At 43.3% G+C, this 24,720-nt stretch overlaps 1 long non-coding RNA gene across 3 annotated transcripts; it reads left to right on the top strand.

Moving 5' to 3' along the window:
* Positions 1-2,247: 2,247 nt before the first annotated feature.
* On the top strand, positions 2,248-24,516 carry LOC105886623. 3 transcript variants are annotated; one of them, XR_002772341.1, is made up of 5 exons: positions 2,248-2,481; positions 15,778-15,858; positions 21,266-22,094; positions 22,803-23,337; positions 24,298-24,516. It is a non-coding gene; the product is annotated as an uncharacterized LOC105886623 (long non-coding RNA). The 3 variants fall into 3 exon arrangements; XR_001161088.2 differs by having other exon boundaries at positions 15,752-15,858; XR_002772340.1 differs by lacking the exon at positions 15,778-15,858.
* The last annotated feature ends 204 nt before the right edge of the window (positions 24,517-24,720 follow it).

Here is a 24,720-nt window from a genome sequence, read left to right as displayed (position 1 = left end):
TCATTGTTTTTGTTAATACCTCTCATCAAATTTTTAACCACTGCCATTGTTAAGTCTTTTGTCATTCAGAGCCATTGTTTTATTCTTATGCTTTCCAGAAAGCTCTCACAATCAGCCACAAGCCAGAATGCTTCACTTCCAACAAAAGGTATGTCTCAGAGACCCATGGAAAGGACTAGGAATCTGGTAAAGGCTTCTGATGGCATTGCATAAATGACGATGAAGTCACACCACTGGACTAAGTCAAGATTTTCAGAACTCTAGTGGGAGGAGTTCATAAAAAGATGAAGCAGAATAAGAATTAATTACATGAGACAGAATGAACTGATGAATAACTATAATGTGTGTGTGTGTGTGTTTGGAATGTTGCTGGTTTGCTCCATTTTTTGCATATAAAGAAACTCTTTTCTCTTAAGCTATCTATAATTCACAATTTAGTAGATTATATCTTGTAAACAAAAAGGAAACATTTACTTACTTTCTCTCTACCTGATCCCTCCAGAGTTCAGAAACTTATATTGAATATTTGTATTTTCATGGCAATATAGTTTTTTGCATAAATTGTATAAATTCAGGAAGAATCAATCTATTTTCCTTGTAACAGTATATAATTGGGAAAATTATCTATATTACCAAGTCTTTAACTGAAATGTCAGATTTGAGAATGATATGTATAGAAGCCAATATAATCAGACAGTTTTAAGGAACTGAGGTTGCCTTTATGAAACTGGCCTGATACCTGGTTTCCAAGGTTCCCAGCCTTACAGACGAGTAATGAAGTTCCTGCTGGGCCTAGGAACTTTGGAATATTTGGGGGACCTCAAGAGGAGAGTAGTTCACCCAAATCTATAGATAGCACAGATGAGGTCTGTAGACAAGTTCTTGGCTCAGTTTCCTAGCTTCAAAGGCTTTTACAAGGCAAATATGAGATTCCTTATAAAAGTTCCAACAAAGCAAACTTTAAAAGGCTAATATGGTCAATTATCATTCTTGCTGCATTTATGTAAATGATCAGGACAAATTTAATGAGACTAGACTTATTTTGTGAACAAGAGTAATCTTAGTGAATGTTTAATAAAAATGAAGGTAATCATAGAGAGAAATTTTACATTTCAGTGGAAAACTATAGCCCACCCTTGTAGATTATTAGATTCTAGTCCTGCCCATTGTCTTCAAGCTATTTTTCCTTGTCAACTAGATTCTGCCATCTTTTACATTTTGTTAGTAATTAACATTTTAAATTTTTTCCCATTTTCCTGACTTGGTATCAGTGAAAACTAAAACTACTTTTTTCCTAGGGCTCTGGGTGCTAAAGCTGGACAATTTGACAGTCATTTCAAGTGTGGGCAGAAAATTTACCTGAACAACTGCCTTTTCCATGCTCTGCTCCAGCAAACAACCATTACCACTGCCATCTTCACTAAAGAGGCTTCAACAAACTCAACATACAGAAATCTTCTCTACTGGACTGGCTGCCTTCTGGACTCAGAAATTGGATCCCCTCTGCTCCAGCTTTTAATCTTTATTTTTTTCTCCCTTTGCAGATCTCTTACCTCATAATTTCTAATCTGCATCTCTCTCCACAGCAATAAACCTAACGTGTATGTGTGTGTGTGTGTGTGTGTAACTTGTAGAACAGTTTCAGATGGAGGGAAATGTGGGAACCTACTTGGCCCTCCAAGTTTGATATAAAGATAATTTTAGTATGAAAACATTTGGGCTAAAGAAGATTCATAAAGAAATCTTATCTGTATTCCTTTATCTGATTAACTTAGAGACTCCAGAAAATACCTCCTCTAAGGAAGCTTCCTACAAATTTAGCTGCCATAGAAATAGACTGTTTGCACTAGCATCAAAAAGTTCAATAGAACTTTCCATTCCTTCCCTAAAACCTCCCCTTTGATAACATTTGCTATACACAGTATAATGTTTTTTTTCATCTCTGGCTAATGAGTAAGTTACTCATCCCTGAGCATTCCTGCCTATAAACATAAATAAACCTTGCCATTTCTCCTCTTGATCTGTCTGTTGTCAGTTTATGGGCCCCCAGCCAGTGAGCCCAAGTTAGAAGAGGAAAAGTTTTCCTCCAATAATCTCTTCCCTCCTGCCTGTGCGGGGCATCCGCTGCCATGATTACAAAATCATCTCTTCCTGAGCGTGTGTGCACACACGCATGTGTGTGTTTACAGCAACCTGGCAACCCAGTGGGTTGTGACTAGACGTCTTCAGGAATTGCCTTGGGGAATAAAGGCCTATTAAAGCGGAAACACTTCCCAGAAGATCAGAAATCTCTCTTCAAACGGAGCTCATTCCCCAGCTTGTTGCCTCATCGAGCTGGGCAGCTTAAAATAAATAATCTATTAAAAGTCAACCAATTACAAAACTCACCTTTCAACTCTCAGTTTTGGGAAATGGACTGGAAGGGTTCCTTCAACAGTAACTTGACCATGCTCTGCCTGATGACATCGTCTTGGAATGTTGGTAAGCTTCTTTTGGTCTACTTCAGGGAGAAGACAGTTGTCTAAATTAATGACAATCCTTGACAGTTGTGAGCTTTGGTGTCTGGTGAGCTGGGATCAATTCCTAACTCAATTATTTGTTAGCTTTGTGCCCTAGAGCAATTCTTTAGCCTTTTTGATGCTGCCTCAGTTTCTTCATTTGCAAGGTAGGAGAAATAATATTTAACTTGAGATATCTGAGGGAGGATGATATGAGATAGATGTAATATGAGTGCATAATTTTCTTTCTGGCTTCTTTAAAGGGTTTTTGAAATTGATTGGGTGACAGAAATAATATTTCATGGGTTGCAACGACCCAGAAGTTCCCCCACATTATAATATATACCCCATTCCTGGTATGTAATAGTCTTCACCTATTTTCCTGCTTCTCTTATTCTTAGAAAAAGATCATATGCACTTTATATGGACAGAAAACACATTCAGTTTTTCCTATAAAACCAAATCAAAATACAAAGAAAAGCAGAATATAATGTTTGTTTTGGGTCAAATCTAAGTTTGCAAAAAGCAACTCTGCTCATGAGGGTTTTTTCGTTTTCTCTCTAGCTTGAGTCTGGTGGGCACAAGCTGATATGAGTCTGGATCCCTTGCTCCGTTCTTTTCTTGTATGTATAAATCACATTATAGCTGGCTCTACCTACCATGACCTGAGCCACCCTGAGTCTGGACTGCCCACACTGGGCAGTAAGCAGGCCAAGATCTTTCTGGTCAGGGCTTGGCAGCATGAATGGAGGAGGGTGCCAGCATTGTTGCCAAATGGATGGCTCATATTTTCCATCTTTGTCTTTGTGGATGCCAGTCATGTGTCCCCTGTGGTGCCCAATTGTGCAACAGATGCCGGAGGCCCTGAGCCAGCGTGAGGGCCTGAGATAGGATGGGTCTGGGCCTGGAGTGGGCTAGCAGACATGTGTTCAGCCTGAACAGGGCCAGGGGGGATAGACAGAGGCTCAGTTGGGGTATGAAAAGTCAGTAACACAGGCTAAGCACGCCCAAGGAATAGCAGGATGGCATGGACAGAGCAGATCCTGGTTGGTGCAGACTGCAGAGGTGGGGTGTGGCAGCCAGCTGGGCTCAGCTTGGGAGAAGTTGAGGAATCAGATAAGTCTGTAGTTTGGACATAGCTGAGACAGTGACTGAGATCTTTCCAAATGCTTCCCAAGGGCTTCATGGTGCTTTTGGAGGATTCCATTTACTAAAGTGCAGCTTGGCATTTCTCCTGGCAGCTCCACCACAGGGCATCAGCCCCTCTGTTTTCTCTAGCACCCAGTTCATGGTGGGCCAGGGCAGTGATGGAAAGACACAGTTCCATTGGAACAGAAGCTGAATATGCTTTGTTTCAGACCACTGGGTCTGCGTCAGCAGTGCTCTGTCCTGAGCTGAAATCCATGGCAAATCTGGATTTCTATCCATTCATAGGGCTTGGAGGACTGTTCCTGCCATGGGGCATCTCACTAGAATCTCCATAAGAGGAAACCAGTAATTTAGGATAAGAGTTCTTCAATGTACATCTGTATCAGTGACAGAGATATCTCTGGTGACTTTTAGGAAATACGTGGTGTATCACTGGACTTGTACTACTGTCTAAGAAATCCATTCACTATATTGAACACGCATCCCATTTACAAGCACTTGTACCCACAATGCTCCAGAAGAGATGAAAATCTCTTTCAATAAGAGGTAGATGTCAAGCATGGTGGCTCACACCTGTAATCTTAGCACTCTGGGAGGCTAAGATAGGTGGATCCCTTGCACTCCAGAATCAGAAATCAACCTGAGCAAGAGCGAGACCCTGTCTCTACTGAAAATAGAAAAAAAAAAAAAAAACCACAAACTAGCTGGGCTGTTGTGGCAGTCACCTATAGTCCCAGCTACTCAGGAGGCTGAGGGCAAGAGTATCACCTGAGCTCAAGAGTTTGAGGTTGCTCTGAGCTGTGACACCATGTCACTCTAACCAGGGCAAATGAGTGTTAAAAAAAAAGACAAAACCAAAAACCAAAAACTAGGTATCACTGTCCCAGAGTATATTAACAATTTGAAAAACTTCTTCAGGTCCATAAATCAATTTATCAGCCCCAGACTTGGAGCATCTCTTGACCTGTGGTCTACCCCTCAACCTGGTCTACAGCTTACAAACTCCCACCCCTGCCTGCCTTGGCATAAAGTGGGGGAGGGGCAGAGGGTGGACAAATGATGACGAGATACTCTCCTGAGATCATCAGCCCTTTGCTGAAGGGGCACGTGTTTCTCAGCACCTCCGACATCTTCCAGAACTCCATCCAGAACTTCTGTAACTCTTCTGAGTCCTCTAAGCATCCTTGGGAAGGACCCTCCTGGTCTCGGCAGCAGCTGAGCTCTTTGCCTTATTGGAGAAATCCAAGGTCAGGAAGGTTCTATGACCTTTTCAATAGGGATGTCCACACAGAGAGTAAAATCCCTGAGTGGGATCGCAGGGGTCAGGGCTTGAATGTGCCATAGTCTTTCTGAAAGCTGATTTCTTTCCTGACACTGAGGTCTGTGAATCCAACTCATCCCAGCCGAGTGTCATTCCACCAGAAGAAGCAGTCTTTCTGAGTGACCACACTCGGGTTCCTGGAGGCTGCCAGTCCACCTGGGTTTCTCCTTGATTAACTTTCATGAGAGTCTAGGACAGCAGTTCTCAATATTCCTAATGCCACGACCCTTTAATACAGTTCCTCATGTTGTGGTGACCCCAAACAATAAAATTATTTTCTTCCAAAAAATAATGTTGAGGGTCACTGCGACATGAGGAGCTGTATTAAAGGGTCGTGGCATTAGGAAGGTTGAGAACTATTGCTCTAGGACCTATTCCATACACTGAGTACGTGAATTTTAAGTCTCAGGTGATGGTCTCTTAAATGGCGAATGAGCCTGGGGTCCAGATACAGAAAAATGTGGCCTACAGTAAGAGTGAGAAAAACAAAGCTGAGACTAAGACAAATAAACAAACAAAAATTCTTGGCTTCTTCAAGCTTTGCATATACACAAGAGGCTTAGCAATTCTCCTCAGAAATGTCTTATAAACATCAAAGCAAGATTTAGGTGCTTAATGCTTTCAGTAGATACTGGAATGTCTTCGGAATGCAAGGTTACACGTACTGGAGGGTGAGGGGAAATTTTAATATCTCTGGCCCATGTGAAAATGAGCTCATCTCTCTGGATCATCTCCACCCATGAAGCACTTCTTAGATGGAACTACCCAGGTGATTGCATCATCTTGCTGCCACACTTTCCATGTATAAAATTATCTTAACACTAAACACTGTGCCATATTTTAAAATTGAACTTGAGGTGTTCTCGTGTTTTACAAATCTATAGTTTGACTGATACTTCCTGGAATTTACTTTTTGTAATGTTGTTTTTTAAAAAATTCTCAGAGTGTTGATATGTGAGGCTGAGCTCCCCCAGGAATAAGCTGACCTCTAGCAACTCCTCATTCCACCCCCTGTAGCAGCTTGAATAATGACTGAGTGACAAAGTGTCCCATTCAGTTATTATTCAACTATATTAAATTGCTAAAGTTGGTAATTGGAGCATATCTTATTACAAAGGCAAAAGTTCAACATTTTTCCCCAGGCACAATAGGCTTGCACATTTGAAAACTTCTGGTCTGGTAAGGAATAAGATGTCAGGGCACAGAGCATGCAACAAATTAAACAGGGGAAAATATATCAACCAAACTCAGGCAAAATTGCTAAGCATTACCTTGAATGTATTTATCAATCTTGACCTCCTATGATGAGGGAGGGAGAGAGAAAGTAGAAGGGAATCTTGGAAATGCATCAATATTCACAAGCTCTATTAGGCTTACACAATCAAAAACTTATCATTTAAAATATACTAGGGGATGATAGTTAGATAGTAAAAGCTATTGTTTGCAACATACTGTTTCTCCACTCTGACTGGAGGTGACTATGCAGTATCAATTATTAAATGTTTTGAAATCTCACCTGATTGTATTAAAACCAATTTGAATCCATAGTTATAGCCTGTTTAACAGAAGTATCATTTGGCATGTAACTGAGAGATCCGCTATTCTCTAACATGCTACTACAGTGAAGACATCTTATTGAGATAGTAGGAGTTTTGGTACTTCTTCAAAGGATAGGAAGAGAGATTGGGGCAACTACACAGATCATGGCCTTTCAAGATATTCCCCAAATGAGCCTTATCAGAACATTCATGTGGGGCATGTGTTTAATAATTCAGACCCCTAGGTGCCTTCCTCAGAGATAATGGTTACCAGACCTGGGTAGGCCTAAGAAACAGCATTTTTAATAGGGGGCCCAAAGAGTCTTATGTTAAGGCAAATTTGGGCAACACTATTCAACTATTGACACTCATTACTCATACTATTGTTCATTCATTCTTTTAATTATTTAGCAATCACCATGGTGCTTTTAAACATGTGAGCCTGGATCCTCCCCATGTCAAAATCATCAGGGGTATTTGATTAAAATCCCCCTTGCCCAGGCCCATGGCTCCAGCACTCAAGGTCGCTTGAGCCCAAGAGTTCAAGATTGGCCTCTGTAACAGAGTAAGTCCCTGTCTCTACAAAAAAATTTAAAAAACTAGCCTGACTTGGTGACACACACTTCTAGTCCCAACTATTTTGGATGTAAGAGGATCAGTTGAGCTCAGGAGTTTGAGGCTATAGCGAACTATGATCACATCACTGTACTCCAGCCCAGATGACAGAGCAAGACCCTGTCTATAAAAATAAAATAAAACAAAGTAAAGGAAATAAAATCCAGATGTTGAGACCCATCCCAAACCTACTAGATAGATGTCCAGAGACAGGATCCAGAAATCTGCGTTCTAAACAAGCATCCCAAGTGATTCTTGTGTAACAAAGTTCAGGAACGTCCTCTGTGTGTCAGGCACATAGCATGTCTCTTCAAGCTGTCCATTCCCAGTCAATGGTCAAAAATCACTTATGTAAACACTTGCTAAGGCAGGGATCAGTGAATGATTTGGGTGATGGGGAGAAGAGAGAGGGAGCTCTTCCTGCGTTGAACCAGCAGTCCACAAGACTTGTGGGAGCAAGAAGGGAGGCTGCCCTGCAGATGGAGCAGCTAGGTTTGGGGGGACTTGGTAAAGCCGAGTGAGGGCCAGGCCTTTTGAACCTCTGGAGTGTGTGGATGGGACCAATCACAGGCCTGCCTGGAAATGGTCATGCAGAGGCTCCATGACCTTCAGGTCAAGTGCTAGGGCCCTGCTGAGAGCTCTCACTTGGAATTTCCGGCCAGAGCTCTAGCCCTGCAGCACATAAATATACTTTACTTTTCTTCTTTCTTCTCCCATTTCCTTAGTTTTGTTTGTGGAACAGTAATGGAACTTGCCTAGGCATTGTTTCATTTTGACACCATAACAAGGTCTGCTCTGAATTCACTTTCTCAGGTAGAAGCCTATGGAGTGTTCATTGTTCTTGTGGACTTTTACTGATAAACATTTGTGTTTAGAATAACTTGTACAATATATGTCTGGCAAATAATAAGTAAATTGATTTTAAGCAGTTTGGACAGATGATTCCCATTCTGATTTCTTTGATTGCTTATGTGAATGGAAGTTTAGGCAAATTCTCCTCTGGTTTAGAATGGTAAGAGTAATAATAATAATAATAAATAAAGCACTCAAAACCTTTGTGGTATTGTAATTCTAGCATAAGATGTTAAGTAAAAACAAATCTGAGTGGTCCTCATTTTCTTCATCTGCAAAGTAGGAATAATGAGATCTGTCTTAGCTATCTCACTCAGATGCTAAAAGCCCAAGAAACTTCTAGCATTAAAACTTGGTCAACTGTATACAAACTCTTGAAGCAGTGGTTGGGTTTTAATAATTATGTTTTCTTGATACCTTGTCCCCTTCTAGCTTCAAATGTCAATGAAACATTTTTAGACAATATGGGTCAACCTAAAATGTAGTACTAAAAAAACAGGAATTTGAGGGAAAGGTGCTTCCCATTGTAATTCCCTCCATTACAGAGACAATTATTTGAACCAAGATATTTTATTTGCTAAGGTCTGGGAAGGCGGAAGTATGATCCAAATAGCAAAGGTCCCAGTGGCAAATGAAAGGCCCTTGGAAACTATGGTGCATTGTTCTGTTCTTCTGGAAGGCAAAACACTGCCAGGATGAAGAGGGAGCCGTTCCAAGTGGGTGATGAAATTTACTTTATTGACATTATCAATAAGGATGTATTTATGGGAAACAAACATGAAGCATAGCTCACACTTACGGGACTTGGCAGGTAGCAGAGGGAAGTGGGGTGTCTAATCATTAGGTCCAAACCCTGGTGCCTAGTTGGCATTGGTTTCAAGTCTGGCTAGCTGGGTAATTTTTAGATATTTTCTTTCTGAAAGTCTTAACTTTCTCAAGCATGAAATGGACATAAAACTTTTGAGGACATAAGATCATAAAAGGTAATATTTTCTATGTGAAGTAAAAGGTCATACATAGTTTGTCCAATTACCAGGTAAGGAATATTACTTCTTTCATGTAAGTTGAAATCCAGAAAGATATATAATAGTGTTAGAAAGTTGCAGAGGAGAACACAATTCTCTGCTTCAGATTTTGGCTTGTGCAGTAGAAATATCTAGTTTTGCCCTTCTTAAATCAAGTCACATATGTCTACCCTGTTGTTAGATCACCAAAAGGAAAAAACACATCCCTCTTGAGGAATGCAGGTGAAAAGGGAGCCATATCCTTCCAAATCATCCTCTCTTCTCACTTCCCAAAATCTTATGAGAAGAATGATGATTTTGGTACATTACATGCAAGTTCATAAAATAATGATGGGTCATGTCTTAAATTCATGTATATTGTTACAAGTTGATGAATCATTGCTGGTTCCTGTAGAATTGTTTTAACTGAAAAAAAAAAAAAGTTAATATATTGATTGTTAAAAGTTGCCTGATTGACAAATCCAGAGAACAAAGAACTTTTCTTTTAGGAATAGGTAGGAGTCATAACATGTTTAAAGCCAGAGGAACCTTCCAACCCATCAGTTTGTAGATGACAAAGCTGGTGCAAAGAGGCAAGCAGTAAGAGTAACAAGAGCAAACACTTCTTGTGTCTCATGTACTAGATTTGTGCTCAATGATTTGCATGCATTCTTTCATTTAATCCTCAAAACAATCTTGGAAATAAGTGCTACGATTAATGCCGCATTAGAAATAAGGAAACTGAGATTTAGAGAGATTAAACCATTTGCTTGAGGCTAAACAGCTTGTTGATTTTCCTGGGCTGCCTTGATGAAAAAATTATTAATTCACATAATTAATTAACATTTATTGAATTCATATTAAGTGATTGGCATTAGGGGAACACAATTAAGCAGAGATTTGGTCCCGTCTCTGTGGTGTGTACAGAGCAGTGGGGGGAGACAGACATATGTCAACTGTCATAAGAAGACATGATTATAAAGTGGGATCAGAGATTTTTAAGGCAAAATATAGGGTCTGTGAGAACAGGGAAGCTTTTCTAATCTGAGGAGTCAGAGGCTTCTCAGAGGACATAACCATAGTACTGAATCTGAAGGATTAGCAGCAGGGAGGGAGAATGTAAGTGTTTCAGATTGGGAGATCAAGTGCAAAGACCCCTGGCTAAAGCACAAAGGACTAGGGTGGGGGTGGGTGGTAGTAGAGAGAGATGGGAGGTAGGCAGTTGCTGATTAATTACAACCTTGAGCTGTTTACTTTTTTTTATCATGACAATAGCTTCTGGAATTATCTTCACAAATAGTCACTCTATGACCTGCTATTTACCTAACATTACAGTCTTTTCCCAGGTTCCCTCCTTCCCAAATGTCTGGAGCACCTGAAAGCAATGGGCTTGGGTCCAGAGGTCCTATAGATCCCAGGTCCTCTAAGAACCTCCGGCTCTTTCTCTTCCCCATTCTGTTCTATAGCCTAATATAAGACTATAGTACGATCTTTAAAAGTAGGCATGTGTTTATTTTCTTAATGTTCATTCTTGTTCATTTTCCCAAATGCCCAAATCTTATTATTGACTTCTTTTGACGAGGCCACTAAGATTCCTGGAATCGAGCAGTTTTTAAAAAACAGTATACTTGTCAAACATGTAATTTTATCTCATGTTTACCAATATATTTTTATTAATAGCTTCAAAACTTCTAGGCTATTACAATCTCACTTAGGTTGGGAGGACATAGCCCCAAGTGCTACCATCATTACTGATAAAAACCATCTCTTACCTGTGGTCTGGTTGCTAAAATTCCTGTTAGAACTTCTTTAGATGAAAACATTATCCAACCCATTAAAATAAATGGATAATCTGAAAACATGCAATGCTTAAGTTATCAACCATTCATACCAAGATGGAAATGATTTTCAGATCTTTTTCAGTGGGCAAGATTGGGTAGAGAGAATGGGAGGGGGAATGGAGAAGGTGGCTGAGCTCCTGGTGGAGGAGGGAGGGAGAGAGCTGGGGAAGAGGTTTGGCTCTGAGAAGCTGACAACTTTTACAATGTCACTCTTCTTACTTTCTTATTCCTAAACACTATATTTATTCTTTGGTAATTACCCATTACAGTGCGTAAATTTCTGGTTAAAAATTGTGCTGTGGTTTCCTTTAGGCTGTAATTATTGGAAAACTTTTGATTAAAAATAGTAACTTGAAATGCAAACACTTAACCCTGGCTATATAACCAACCACCCAAACAGACTTGCATTTATTCACATTTAAGTTATTTTCTATTCAAATATAGCACAACGTTTCAAAGGAATAACCTGCCCAAAGGCATCATTTGGCTTTAATGGGAGATGCTACTTTGGAAAAAACCATTAGTTAAATTCAAGAGTAGCATGATTCAAGATGATTGACACTTGGAGAGTGGGCATCCAAGTTCCTTTCATGAATAGCAGGGGGAGTTTGGCTCCGACTGAATATTTACTTATCAGTGTTTGTGCTACTGGTTTCCAGGCAGTGTATAAATTACTGCTCGCTTGCATGTGGTTCAAAAAATCAAGGCAAATTCCTTCTTCTGGGAGGCAACCAGCTTATACTTGATTTATTAGATACGGTGACATTGGGCCAACTCGTGAGAGGGATCAAGTTGAGCCATGACAAAATGGCAGCTTTGTGCTAAATGAAGAAAATTCTGGAATTCTGCTGGCTTACTGCTCAGCTGGAAGGAAACGTGCTGTAGTGGTTAGAAGGAAATGGTCTGTCTGTTCCAAACCTGTATCTCTGGCAACTTTGAAGTGGTTTGTAAAGTTATATTTCAGGCTAGGCAGCCTCACACCAGGTGTTAACCCAGGGGTAACTATTTGTTAAGTTTCCTTCAAAGCCTATTCAAGGGCTTTGAACAAGTGGAAAGTGTCTGAAGTTTGGGGACTGCCTGCCTTGTTATGAATACAAAGTGATTCATTCCCCCTCCGGAACAACCACTTCTGGACAGAAAGAGGTAAAATGGGTCACTATGTCAAAGATAACCTAGGAACAGAGAGAAACTCAAGACAGAACTGTGCAGATGGGGGGCGGCTGGAACCCCAGGGTGGTTGGGAAGTGTCAGTGGAGCTCTGTTCTGCAGGTGCGTAGGGTGCCTGATGGAAAGTGGACAGGACTCATGGGAATGTGAGACGCTGATCATTCCTTCCTTATGCTCCTTAAAGGGGAATGTCCTTCCTTTATGTGAAACGCTGGCCAATTGTCCTGTGTCCTGCCAAATGAAGCAAAATACCGTGAGTGTGTGTGGTGTGGGAGTGAGGAGGAGGAGGAATCAAGGGGAGTCTGATCAGACAATCACTCTTGGAAGGGAAGCTTTCTTTGATGTATTTGGTTAAGAATGTAATGATTTTAAAATCATTTTTCTCCCTCCCCAACTTATCAATCTCTAGTTTTTCAACTGAAGTCATTTGATCCAACCAGAAATTCTGTTTGACAAGCATTCAAAGAGGCCAGAGGCGAATGGCAGGGGAGGACCCAAAGGCCCCAGCCTCCCACACAGCTTCCCTCTGCATTTTACAAAGCAGATCATCTCAGTCCGGAGGGGAATCAAATTCCTGTGAACCAACAAAACTTTTCTGCCTTTGTTAAACATACTTTTATTTTCTGGTGCTGGGCCACAGCAGGCAGCATTGGGAATGAGGGCGAGAATGGAGCCTTAGAAGAGGGGAAGGCCCTGAGGTCTCTGCTGCACGGTGCAGGGAGCCAGGCTGAACCCACATACAGGCTGCGTTGAGCTGGCCAGCTGTACACTGAGCTGTCCATGGCTAGCATGCCTGTCCTCATGCCCATCCTATTATAGGCTTCTTGCATTGCTTCGCCCCTCCCTTGAAAAGAAGAAAAATGAGCCAGAGGCAGGCAAGATGTGGAAGCGGGCCTGCAGGGGACTAGGACTCACAGCTGGGCAGTGCAGGACCTCAGGGAAGAGGAGGGAGGCAGGTGAAGCACCTAGAGGGTCTTCACACCCCCAGGACCCCTAATGCTCTTGTCCAATGTGCCCCAGGCTCACGAGCTCCTTCCTTCCTCCCCACCGTCCCCCAGAAACCCCCCAGGGGTAGAATGGACCCCATCGTCATAATTTAAGAACCCTCTTGTTCCCGCTTGGAATGGAAGGATTGAAGTTCAACCTGCTGTTCCTACTTTTGGGGAAACAAAAGTCTAACCAATGGAGACCTCCCCACGCCAGTGTGGGAGGACAGACAGCTGACTTGCCATGGAGTTCACGCTCAGAGCACATGCACATAGGGAGTGGCAAAAGGCTGCAAAGTAGGGATGAACGTGTAGACAGCGTGTGCACTGAAGCAGAAGAAATCACAAAACAATATCTTCTATCTCCTCAAGAGACAGTTACATCTTGAGATAGCCTCTCAGGTTAATGCTAAAGGTATGTGTTTGCATTTGAAGGGTTACAAGGCCCATCACCTTGAAGGCTTTGCTACATCAGGTGCGGTGGCTCAAGCCTGTAATTCTAGCACTCTGAGAGGCCGAGGCTGGTGGATTGCTTGAGTTCATGAGTTTAAGACCAGCCTGAGCAAAAAATCAACACCCTCGATCTCTACTAAAAATAGAAAAACTGAGGCCAGAGAATCACTCTAGCCCGAGTTGGAGGTTTCTGTGAGCTATGATGCCATGGCACTCTACCCAGGACAACAGCTTGAGACTGTCTCAAAAAATAAAAATAAAAATAAAATAAATAAAACTGCAGACTGGGCTTATCTAGCACTTGACAGACCCACTTACATTCCAAAGAGCAAGGACTTAAGCCTGTTACGTTTTCAAGGAGATTCTTGCTACTCTAATAATAACAGTAATACTGGAAGGGATCTTGAGCATAGAATAAACTTCATTTTATAACAATTTCAGATTAATATGAGGGTACAAATGATTATGTTACAGTGTTTGCATTTGTTGGGTAAGGTCCCTGTTGTAGTTGTGTCCTGCCCCCAGGAGGTGTGCCACGTACCCTTACATTGTGCCCAGTAGGTAAGAGCACACCGATACTCCTCCCCTCTTCATTAATTATCCCCCCCACTTGAATTAAATTGAGTTTTTCTCTTGTGTGGGCTTAAATTAGTTGGTCAACTGGCTTCATAGTAGTATTGAATACATTGAATGTATATATGCAAGTATGCTTTTCCATTCTTGTGATACTTTACTAAGAAGAATATGTTTCAACTCCATCCAGGTTAATACAAAAGATGTAAAGTCTCCATCTTTTATGGTTGAATAATATTCCATGGTATACATATGCCACAGTTTATTAATCCATAGAATCAACTTCTAACGTAGCCACTCTTAGAACTAAATCTTCCTAATCCATTATTCTTCTTCCTGTTTGATGATAGTGAAACTAGAGTTGTATGAGCTTAAGTAAATTGGCCAAGATCACAGATTTAATACATGACAAAGCTGAGATTCAAATCCAGGATTCAAACCCAGATCAAAACTCATATTCTTGTCCTTATACTCCACTCCCTCCCAGGCAACAGAGCAATCACTGTTTTGGAATCTCCCCTTCTGTGGGGTTAAGTTCAAAAGTCAGGTGCAACCGAAGGTAAATTCGAAAATCTCTTAAGTCACTCGTATAGTTATACAAGATTTGGGGCATATAAACCTGCCTAGTATTATGTTTTTATAAATATATAATGTGTATACGTACATAAAATGTAATTTTACAGCATTTTTATTTTTAAGTATGTAAAAGAGACAGAACTTGTATAGTTGAATTCATGCAAGTTAAACACCTATATAATGTCTGTCTACATATGCACATCTCTAAATGTGTGCCAGATTAACAGTGGCAACATCTGATGGAATTATACAACTTTAGAGCCAGAGGGAATTTCTGTGACCAACTGATTTGTTTTATATTTAAGGGAACTGAGGCCCAGAGAGGTGATCCCTTGCCCCATGTCACTGTCCACCTTTGTTGCCAACAAGCTTTGTGAGCCCAAGTGTTTACCCACAGGCAGAAGGGAAGTCAAGGAAACCCAGTCCTATTCACTTTTGTCTGTTGGGGCCTGGCTAACCTAATAAATGACACACAGGGAGCTGCGAAGTGGTCAAGGTCTGGGCATTACATCTTGTAGCTCCTTTCTGAGGGCAGTTGGCTGCAGCTTCAGCTCTCTTGGTGCTAACTGCCTTTGGCAGGGAGGATCACACCCAGCTGTCCCTTCTCTGTGGGGCCTAAGGGCTGCATAAAGGGAAGGACATCTGCAGCTATACAGCCCAACGTGCCCCTTCCTTACACACACACATACTTGCCCTCATTCCTTTGAAACTGAAAGAAGCCAACTATGTGATGTAGTCAGCTGTTTGGACTCTTAATAAAATAGTGTTGAATCTAAGTAACAGAGAAACTGAGTGGGGGAGGACAGGGATGGTTCTAGCTCTAATAGTAAGCACGGAGAGGGTAAGGATGAAGGGAGTGAGCAGACCTGGCCTTAGCACGTGAAACTGCCCTTGCCTGGGTATCCAGTGTGATCTCATTAACCCCCTCCCATCCCATTATTCAGGTGTTGCCTTCCTACCTGCCTTGATTCTCCCTGCCGCTGGGGTTTATACAGACAGCAGGTGACAAAATGGTTAAGGTGTGCCCTCTCTGACACTTAGCTCTTTAGGTGAACACTCTCATTTTCCCCAAGACTTCCAGGGCCAGAGGAAAGCCACAGAAGGGTGAAGAGGCCAGCAGACTGGAGACAGAGTTCTAGGCTAGACACCTTTGTGATGCTTTTCAAATCATAACCCAGGTCATCGTGTCTGTTACTGTCCTAAGGAGGAGGAAGTCTGGGTGGCAAACTAGAGAAAACGCCTCACCATCTGGCCTGACAAAACTTCCATGCCTGAACTTGGAGGTGTAAGTTGCCTGTCTGATGTGCAAATCCTTATTCTGCTCTCATTCTTCATATCTTATATATATATGATAATGGTTTTACAGATCCATGGGGCCCCTAAAATATGGTCCAGGCTGCTCAAACTTGTATATTCTCTTCCTATGCTTTTCCTCAGGGTAATTAATGCCATTACAGGTGTTCCCGCCCCCAAGAACCCTCACCTGAGATTGTGGAGTTCCTTTTCAAAAATAAACAATAATTGTTAAAAGACATTAGCTTTCATTTGACAAAGAGATATTCAGTGTCAGCTCTTCTCATTTAATTTAGCCGAGATGGTGACCTACATCCCATAGTATGAAAGACCCAAAGCAATGTTTCAGGACAGATAGTCCTACGAACTACTGAGATCAGATGCCCTGGGGAACTTGTTAGCACGCCGGCTGCTGGGCTGAGAATATGATTTTATGGACACTGAAGCTTTCGAACTTCTGAACTAAAGATTGCTGCTTCTCTTAAAGTGGTGACTGGCGACTCCATTGGAATGGCAGATTATCCCAATGGTCATTACCCAGTGAGTTATTTTTAAATTCCCTGCATAGCAGGAAGAGACCACACTCACAGCATGGAGGGAACAGGGTGGTGACAAGTCTGTGTTTATTAAGAGGGCTCCTGGCCCTGTGCTGCCTGAGACCTCCCACTCACACCTGTCTCTACTCAGTGAGGGGACAGCCAAGCCCCTGCCTGGCTGCAGGTGGGCCCTGGGGCAGCTTGAGTCTGTAGGGGTGGAGCCAAACTCTCCAAGAATCCCCAACGGGCCACTAATTCTCTGTTCACCTCAGAGGCACATAGGTTGATTAAGACACCTCTGAGAACATAGGGCATTTTCAACTACCTAAGACTTAACCGATTATCAGTATCTCAACAAATCATGCTAGGAGCCAGCATGGCTGTGTACCAATTTCTCCTCTGCTATCAACAGCTGCCCACTGTTAGGCAGATCACCTCTCTGCAGATATTTCCTCTTCTACATAAGAGGAGTCATAAAAGAACCTGCTCCTGGGATGGTGGTAAGAATTCAATGAGACAGTGTGTACCAAGTTCTTAATACAGAGGGTGTGGATGTAAGTGCTCAGTAAACAGGCCGCCGCTGGCACGCACAGTATCTTTGTGCTAATTAGAGAACGGTGTCCTCCTCCTGGAAGACACACTAGGAAAAGATGCCGCTTCCTCTGGGCTGGCTGGGGCACCCCGGGCCCTCTCTAGGGGAGCAGCGTGCTCCCTCAGCCGGCCTTCCTTTGGCTGGTCACAACCCACACAGCTGAAGGCAGAGGGGAACCCTCACCCGACCCGGGGTTCTCCCCGTCTGGCCTGGCGCCCTCTGACTGGGGGGCCTCCCTGGGAGGGAACATGACTGACTCTCACTTCTCAGAACCGCAGTGCTGGGCTCAGCAGTCGCTCATCGTCATCAACTTCAGCGAGAACAAAGGCTTGAGGACACGCTGAATTTTCCGTTTCTGTGCTTCCTGTTTCTCTAAGGGCTTCCCTGACATAGGCGACTTGCTTTGCAGATTTGGTCAAGGCCTTCTCGCCTTCCTGTGTGAGTCAGCGAGGGCACCACCTGCTTGGTGCCTGCCGTCTGGGCCCTAGTGGGCAGGCTGCAGCCGTGAGCGACGCTGCCCACGCCCCTGCCTGGACCTGAGTCACCGCAGGCCACCGCCCACCCCCTGCATCTGCAGCTATTGTTGGAATGCCTCTGCACGCAGGAGCAGGACACGCCGCCTCCCAGATCTCACGGCCAGTGCTCCAGATACACGAACCACCCCACTAGGTTTCACTCCAGTGTTCCCGAGGTGGTTAGCTCTGCGACTGAGAAAGCAGGTTTGCTTAGGCCAGCCACTGGGCATCCTTCTGCAAGCTTCCTCCCGGTCTCCAGCCTGTGCCTCGCAGCGCGCCTGCCTTCCTGGGTGGTGCTATAGAAATCTTCTGGAGCTCTGGATTACGAATAGAAGAAAAGAGCAGGAAGGAGCACAGCAAATAAGAGATGTGGCAGGAGAGAGAGCTATGGGCCTGGGGAGCTAAACCCGGGAAAAGAAAGCGGAGGAAGAGAAGACTGGGGAAAGGATGGAGGGAGAGAACCAGGGGAAGCAAGCGGCTTGAACAAAGATGCGGAGCGGAGAATGAGCTGGACTCGTTCACGGGACCTAAATGGTGAACTCAATGGGAGTTTGGGAGAGCCTTCTCTTTCTTCACACCAGGATGAAATAATAGCCTCTATAGTCGGAGTATTTACTGTTGCCAGGCTGTAAACCCGCTATGAACCCTACACGGTGTATAATTCCTGCTTCCCTTTTACAGACTAGGACAAGTGAGGCATGAACAGGTGAAATCCTGAACTCCCAGTCATGCAGGTGGTAAAATGTACACCCGGACTGACCAGTCTGCCTCTTGAGCATCAAGGTTTGCCACCTAGGGTAAGAACAGATCCACCCCTACCCCAAGTGGAGAGTTGAAGGGTAGGAGGTAAGCTTGGTTCATTGATCCTTCTGTGAAATCCTAACACAGATCACAGATCTCACCTCTTACATGCTAGATCATGGTTTATGCCCAGCTGGCTGGAATGTCAAGGAAGTTCTGGTGCTTGCTTTAGGCTGGATAATCTTGTGGACAAAGCATAGGCCCTGAGTTCAGGCATCCTCATTCTGTGTTGGTCTGGCACTGGCTGCATTCCTGAGAGAGACAGCACTTTATCATTTTCCCTATTTGACATGGACATGAGTACATGAGTATAATCAATAAAAATTTTTGGCAAGACCATTTTCTGATACTAAGAAATAAACAAACAAAAAAAGGAAAAGTAGGTTCTGAGGCAAAATGGAAACAGAGGCTGGAAGAGGTTGCAGGTAGGAGTGGATCAGAAGGGCCTTAGCAGTAGGAGTACAGAAAAGCGCACAGGAAAGCTAAGGTCCTCCTCATGGTGCAAACACACAGAGCATTTTAGGATGCATGGGAACCCTTTCTATCACTTCCTCCCCCCAGTGACAATAGAAAGGATAGGGAGCCTGTGACTCCCTTCACTGCCCACGTGGCGCTGGTATAGGGGAACTTCCATGCGTTGAGGCCAAATGATCTTACTCTGTTACCAGATGCAAGTCTCATCCAGCCCCTGTCCTTCTGCAAGAGTGGCCACTTCATCAAATTGAAGTGAGCCCTGTCTGGGGGACTGAAAAATGGTGCAGCTGCTATGGAAAACAAGATGGCAGTTCCTCAAGAAATTAAAAAAGAATTACCATGTGATCCAGCATCTACACCTGTACGTCTATACCCAGAAGAGTTGGAAACCAGGACCCAAACAGATATTTATACACCATGTTCATAACCCAGCATTATTCACAGTAACCAAAAAGTAGAAGCAACTCAAGTGTCCATGGACATATGAATGGATAGTGAAATACGCATGCAGTGGAATATTATCCAGCCGTAAGAAGGAAGGATATTCTGGCCTACGCAATAACGGATGAGCCTTGAGGATATTATGCTCAAGTGAAAAAGACCAGCCACAAAAACACTGCATGGGCCCATTTCCCTGAGATATCAAGAATAGTTAAACTTATGGACAGGAAATGGGAGTGGTTGTTCAATAGATCCAGAGTTTCAGTTTTGCTGAATAAAAATGTTCTGGAGATTGGTATCCACAAAAATGTGAGCATACTCAACACTACTGAACTGCACACTTAAAAATGGCAGAGGTGGTAGATTTTATGTTATATTTTATCACAAAGTTTTTAAAATTTAAAAAGTGAAGAGAAAACCTGGGTTTGTCTTCTACATGAATGAAACTATTTGAATTAACTTGAAGGAGGAAGCTAAAGTTTATCTTTGAAGATGGGGCCAGTGTGGAGCTTGGAACAGAGGCAGAAGGGAAGCGGGGCCTGGGCCACCTATTTATGTCTTGATCTGAAAGGGAAAACACATGCTTCTGCAGTTGGGACAAGCTGAGGGCCACTGGAAATTTGACCCTTGCCCTGTTACACTCCAAGCTACTTCTGCTTCTCAGGTTTGCCCAGAGAGCCATGAGCAGGAGCTCCTTTTGCCATATGTGACTGCTCAGAGTGTGGGAGCAGAGGTGCTCTTCCAACTCAAGGGCAACCTTCCAATGACCAAGAGGACAAAGCGGCAGCATTGGTGGGCTGTCCTGTTGGGTGGGACACCCTTAGAGAGGAGCATCGACTCACTGGCCACCTTCCCTGCCCTGGCCACATCCTTTAGTTGTAGAGATGTTGAAGCTCTTGCTTTAGAGAGCAGGTTACTGAGTTCTCTCCCAGCTCCTCGCAGAGCTGTCCAGGGATACATCTCTCAGCCTCCTTCTTCCTCACTGGTCCACCAGGCCCTGGTCCAAGGAACAAAAGGTGCCTGTCTGAGCCTAGGATAGTCTCACCAGTCACTTATTGGACACTTACTGAGGGCTTTTCTGGTTGTAATTCTCCTAGTCTCTTCTTAGAGATGTCCTTTCATGATATCCCCCTTTATAGATGAGGAAACGGAGGTATAGATCGAAAAGCCTTTGGAATCTCGTTTATTTAAAAGCTACTACTTTAACAGATGCCTGATAAATAGACATGTTCAGAGATTAAATGACTTTTAACAAGTATGAAACAATTCAGTTAATTATATGTAATATCCAAACACCCAGGTCTGTTGGGGTAAGGACTAAAAGGAATGATAAATCCCCCATGCAGGGAGTGTGGGTGTGGGTGACGAAGAAAGGTGAGAACCAGAGAGAAGTGCTACTTCCTAAGGCGTTTGGCTGAACTCTTTTGTCCTATTAAAATAGTTGGTTAGAACCACTTAACCAAGTGGGGAAGAAACACTTAAAATTACCAGTAACATTAGAAGAACCCCAAATCACCACACTGTTTTTGGCAAAGTAATATAATCCCAAAACTGTGCTAAAAATGAGCCATTTGGTAAAGAGGAAGAACACCCCTAAAACAGAATTTTCTGTTGGCACATTTTTCTGTGTGTCTTGCTCTTTGGCTTTATAGATCTCCAAGTTACAGGGAAAGCTTTGCTCACCCACTCTGGGGTATTTCAGACTTTTCAATGTGACCTCCCTGAACACCTCCCCCACCAATCTCTCCAAAATACAGAATGAGAAACTGCTTCTGCCACGTTAGTTCAAGGTTCACATCAGTTAAGGCTTTAGAGGATGAAGTGGTGTGCTTTGTATATTTGGAAAAAACCAAAAAAGGTAGGGGAGAGGATTTTGAAAACTTTAAAAAAGGAAGATCTGGCATTTTCCATTCCAAAGTAGACTGACAAAAATTCTTTCAATTCATCTTGTTTAAATAATGAACATCAGAAGCCTATTGTTCAATAATTTTCACAAAATTGGAGCATTCCTGAGGTTTTGTCTTTGTTTTTGTTTTACAGATCGACTTCATACTCTAAAGATTCACGGACCTTCCCGGGGCCTCAGTGAAACAAAATTGTGAAGAAAAACCTTGACGTGAGTCCTCAACAAAAACAATCAGCAGGATTTTCACTGAATTTTGAAACAAATCAATATGGGTTCCTTCCCCATACGCCCACCAGTAAATAGTGCACAATCAGAACTAAACCTATGCCTTTTCTTAAAAGGACAAAGGAGAACATCTGAATATTTTCCAAACTCATATTCCCGTTTGTCCAAGTCTCTTAGTTCTCTCTGTTTCACATTAAATATGAGATAGTCTCATTGGTCAGTAGCAAAAGCCTCAACATCTCTACAACTAAAGGATGTGGCCAGGGCAGGGAAGGTGGCCAGTGAGTCGATGCTCCTCTCTAAGGGTGTCCCACCCAACAGGACAGCCCACCAATGCTACCGCTTTGTCCTCTTGGTCATTGGAAGGTTGCCCTTGAGTTGGATGAGCACCTCTGCTCCCACACTCTGAGCAGTCACATATGGCAAAAGGAGCTCCTGCTCATGGCTCTCTGGGCAAACCCAAGAAGCAGAAGTAGCTTGGAGTGTAACAGGGCAAGGGTCAAATGGTTTGGAAAGAGTTTTAACCCTGAAGTGACCTTTGTTTGCTTCTGTCACTCCTCCACTCTCTTCCAGCCAGAAACAGGTAACCGTAGAAGTAAAGCCATTTCTTCCAGAAAGCTGATTCCTAACTTCAGCAGCTCTGTGAAGGGGACTCTAAGAACCAGAAAGCTTGGTTTTCAGTCCTCATTCTGCTTTTAAGTGGTCTTGGAAACTTGAGCAGCTCAGTTATCTCCCTGGGTGAGTGTTTGTGTCTATAAAATGGGGACAGTAAAACTTGGCTTACCTGTAAAGGGTGGCAAAAGAGGAGGGGGTGCCGTTGTCTGTCTCATCAGGGCTCTTTTCAAGCCTGGCTGATAGTACCAGGGATGCTCTCTGCTTCCTCTTGAACTTTTCTGAAGGGAGGGCTTTGGCATCAATCTCTCAATCAGAGAAAATGCTGACTGGACAGACAAAAGAAAAGGCCAAGTTGTGTGCGAGTGGCTGGGGCGGGGTTCGGAGCAATGCAGAAGCAGTCACTTGCATTCCTTCAGAAAGGGGAGCAGAGGCCTTGTGGGGATTTGGAGGGACTGGATGGCTGTACGCGGAAACCTTGGTTCTTTACTTGTGATTTCATTATTCAGCACAGGCCCATTCTCCTCGCAGGTGAACAAATGTGATCTGGGGGGTTTCTGTTCTTTTGGATTTTCCAGGCCTCTGCTGGCCTTGGTCATCACCACTCATTAGGAGATCTTGGGATCATAGGGAGTAGAGGCAGCCAGGGGCCTGAGAGACCTTCTGGTTGAAACTTTTCATTTTACAGAGGAGGGGCGGAGGCCCAGGAGGGCCCGACTTAGGGAACACAGACTTCGGCTTAGAAAAATCTAAAAGGAGAGTCTCTGCTATAAGTTATAGCTAAACAGGCTTCAAACTACTTAGTAACATCCTGATTTTTTTTTCCCTCTCCAGTGTCAATTAGGGTAACTATACAGTGCCTATGGCAGAACCCCCGGAAGCTGCTGTCTCCAAGCAGACATCCCTCCCCTGCCTGCTAGCCTGGGGGGAGTCTGTGAAGTGAGCTGGGGTGTGTGGGGTGTTGCTCCCTAGCAGAAGAAGACCAGCCGTCATGCAGCCCAGGCATCTTTGGTAGGAACGGGCAGAGATTGATGGCCGTACAGCTCTAGCTTTTGCATTTGTGGGAGAAAGTATCTTGGGAAAAACAATCAGCACAGCAGCCTGAAATGAAAGGAGCAAACAGCACGCAGTCGGAGCCCAGGTTCCCTTCCACCCCTGCACGGATTTCATACTTCCCAGCCCTCGCCTGACACGCTGCCTGCAGGACTTGTTTCAAAATACCCACCGAGAGAGTTCCACAGGATTCTGTCCTGTACTCAAACTGTTCACTCTCCCTTTTGAAGCTGAGAGGAGCCAGACAGAAACTGTGTTAAATTAGACAAGATGGAGAATGGGAGAGGTCCCCTAGGCCTTCTCTCAGGCCCATGAGGTATGTGTCACATCTGGCAGGAGAACTGCCCGGAAGGGAGGCCCTGGGCAGCCCACAGGCTTCCGAGGCTCCTGTCCCATTATCAGCTTCTCCCTTGCTTCTGCTGGAGCTATCAAGAGCCTGCAGGCAGCCTGGGCATCAGGGCTGTGCACACAGCAGCCCCAAGTCTGATTAAAAAAGAAGTCGGGCTCCTCTTTTCTGCGGGGGCCGTTTGGTAGATCATCCTGGCCAAGGTCTACACGGTGCTCACGATGGGTCACTTAAAATCCTTCCACTCTTGCTCACTGCCTAAAGCTCCCCCTTCCATTTCCACACTCCCACACACAGTTTTTTAAAAGACTAGAAGGAAATAAATTTGTACTCGTAACTTAAAGGATAAAGCACTTAGAAGCGCTATGTCCGATCTGTTTTTTTTTTTTTTTTTGGCATCACCTTCTGTCCAATATTTTCTGTAGTGATTTGATTTTTAGTTCTATAGGCTAAAAAGTACCTGTTGTGTGCCCCAGAATTTCTTAATAAGTATTGTCAAGCAAATTGTACATTTCAGCTTGCAAACTAAAAAAAAACGGTATGTCCTTGGGTGGTTAAATGTGACAGGCCAGCCTTTGCTATAACAAAGCTTATTATGCACCTGCCATTAGCCAGTCCCAGTGGAAGAATTCTAGAGACAAGAAAATGAAAAGGCATACACCTGCCTTCTATAAGTTTAAATTATTTTCAAATTTCCACTCAATGAGAGAACACAAATAATTTGAATCAGTGCCTCATTCCCAAATGATTTTTTTGAGAGGGATAAGGGTGCACAAGCATCTGTATACAACTATACAAGGGTCAGGGATCTAAATGTGTACCTGGCGGCCTTTGAAAGAGAAGAACAAATCTGCTTTACCCAACCACAAGCCCTAAGCTCTCACGTGCTCAGGTTCAAGTACATGATTACATGATGGATGTATTTCCTAGATACCTACTGTGAAGCATGGAACAGAACAAGCTCTGTTAGATATATGAAAACTCCAGACAATCGGAAGAGGATAAACACTGGGAGCAAGATTCCTGTGTCACCGTGCGGAGGTAGAAGTGATTTGGGTATGGAGTCAATGAGACAACCCAGGAAAGTGATGATGAGACTGAATGGAAAGGCAGATCAGAGCTTGCTGTGATTTGTAAAAAAAAGCAGTATATAAGATCTTTCATTTATGCTTATTAAAAAATAAAATCATTAAAATTCATTTATATTTAGCAGAATGTTAGTAGTACATGAGTATTTTATGTATAAATATATACAAAACACGGTGAAGGAGCATGGCTAGCTGAGTTTGGGCTGTGCAGAAGCTGAAATGAACCACATGGATGGACAGAAGCCCCGTGGGGAGGCACGAAAGC

Source organism: Otolemur garnettii, unplaced genomic scaffold (genome assembly GCF_000181295.1).
Source record: "Otolemur garnettii isolate 467f Iridium unplaced genomic scaffold, OtoGar3 scaffold00017, whole genome shotgun sequence".
In the NCBI taxonomy this organism is placed as follows: Eukaryota; Metazoa; Chordata; class Mammalia; order Primates; family Galagidae; genus Otolemur; species Otolemur garnettii.
Note: the sequence above shows the minus strand (reverse complement) of the source record. Positions and strands in the feature narration are given on the sequence as shown.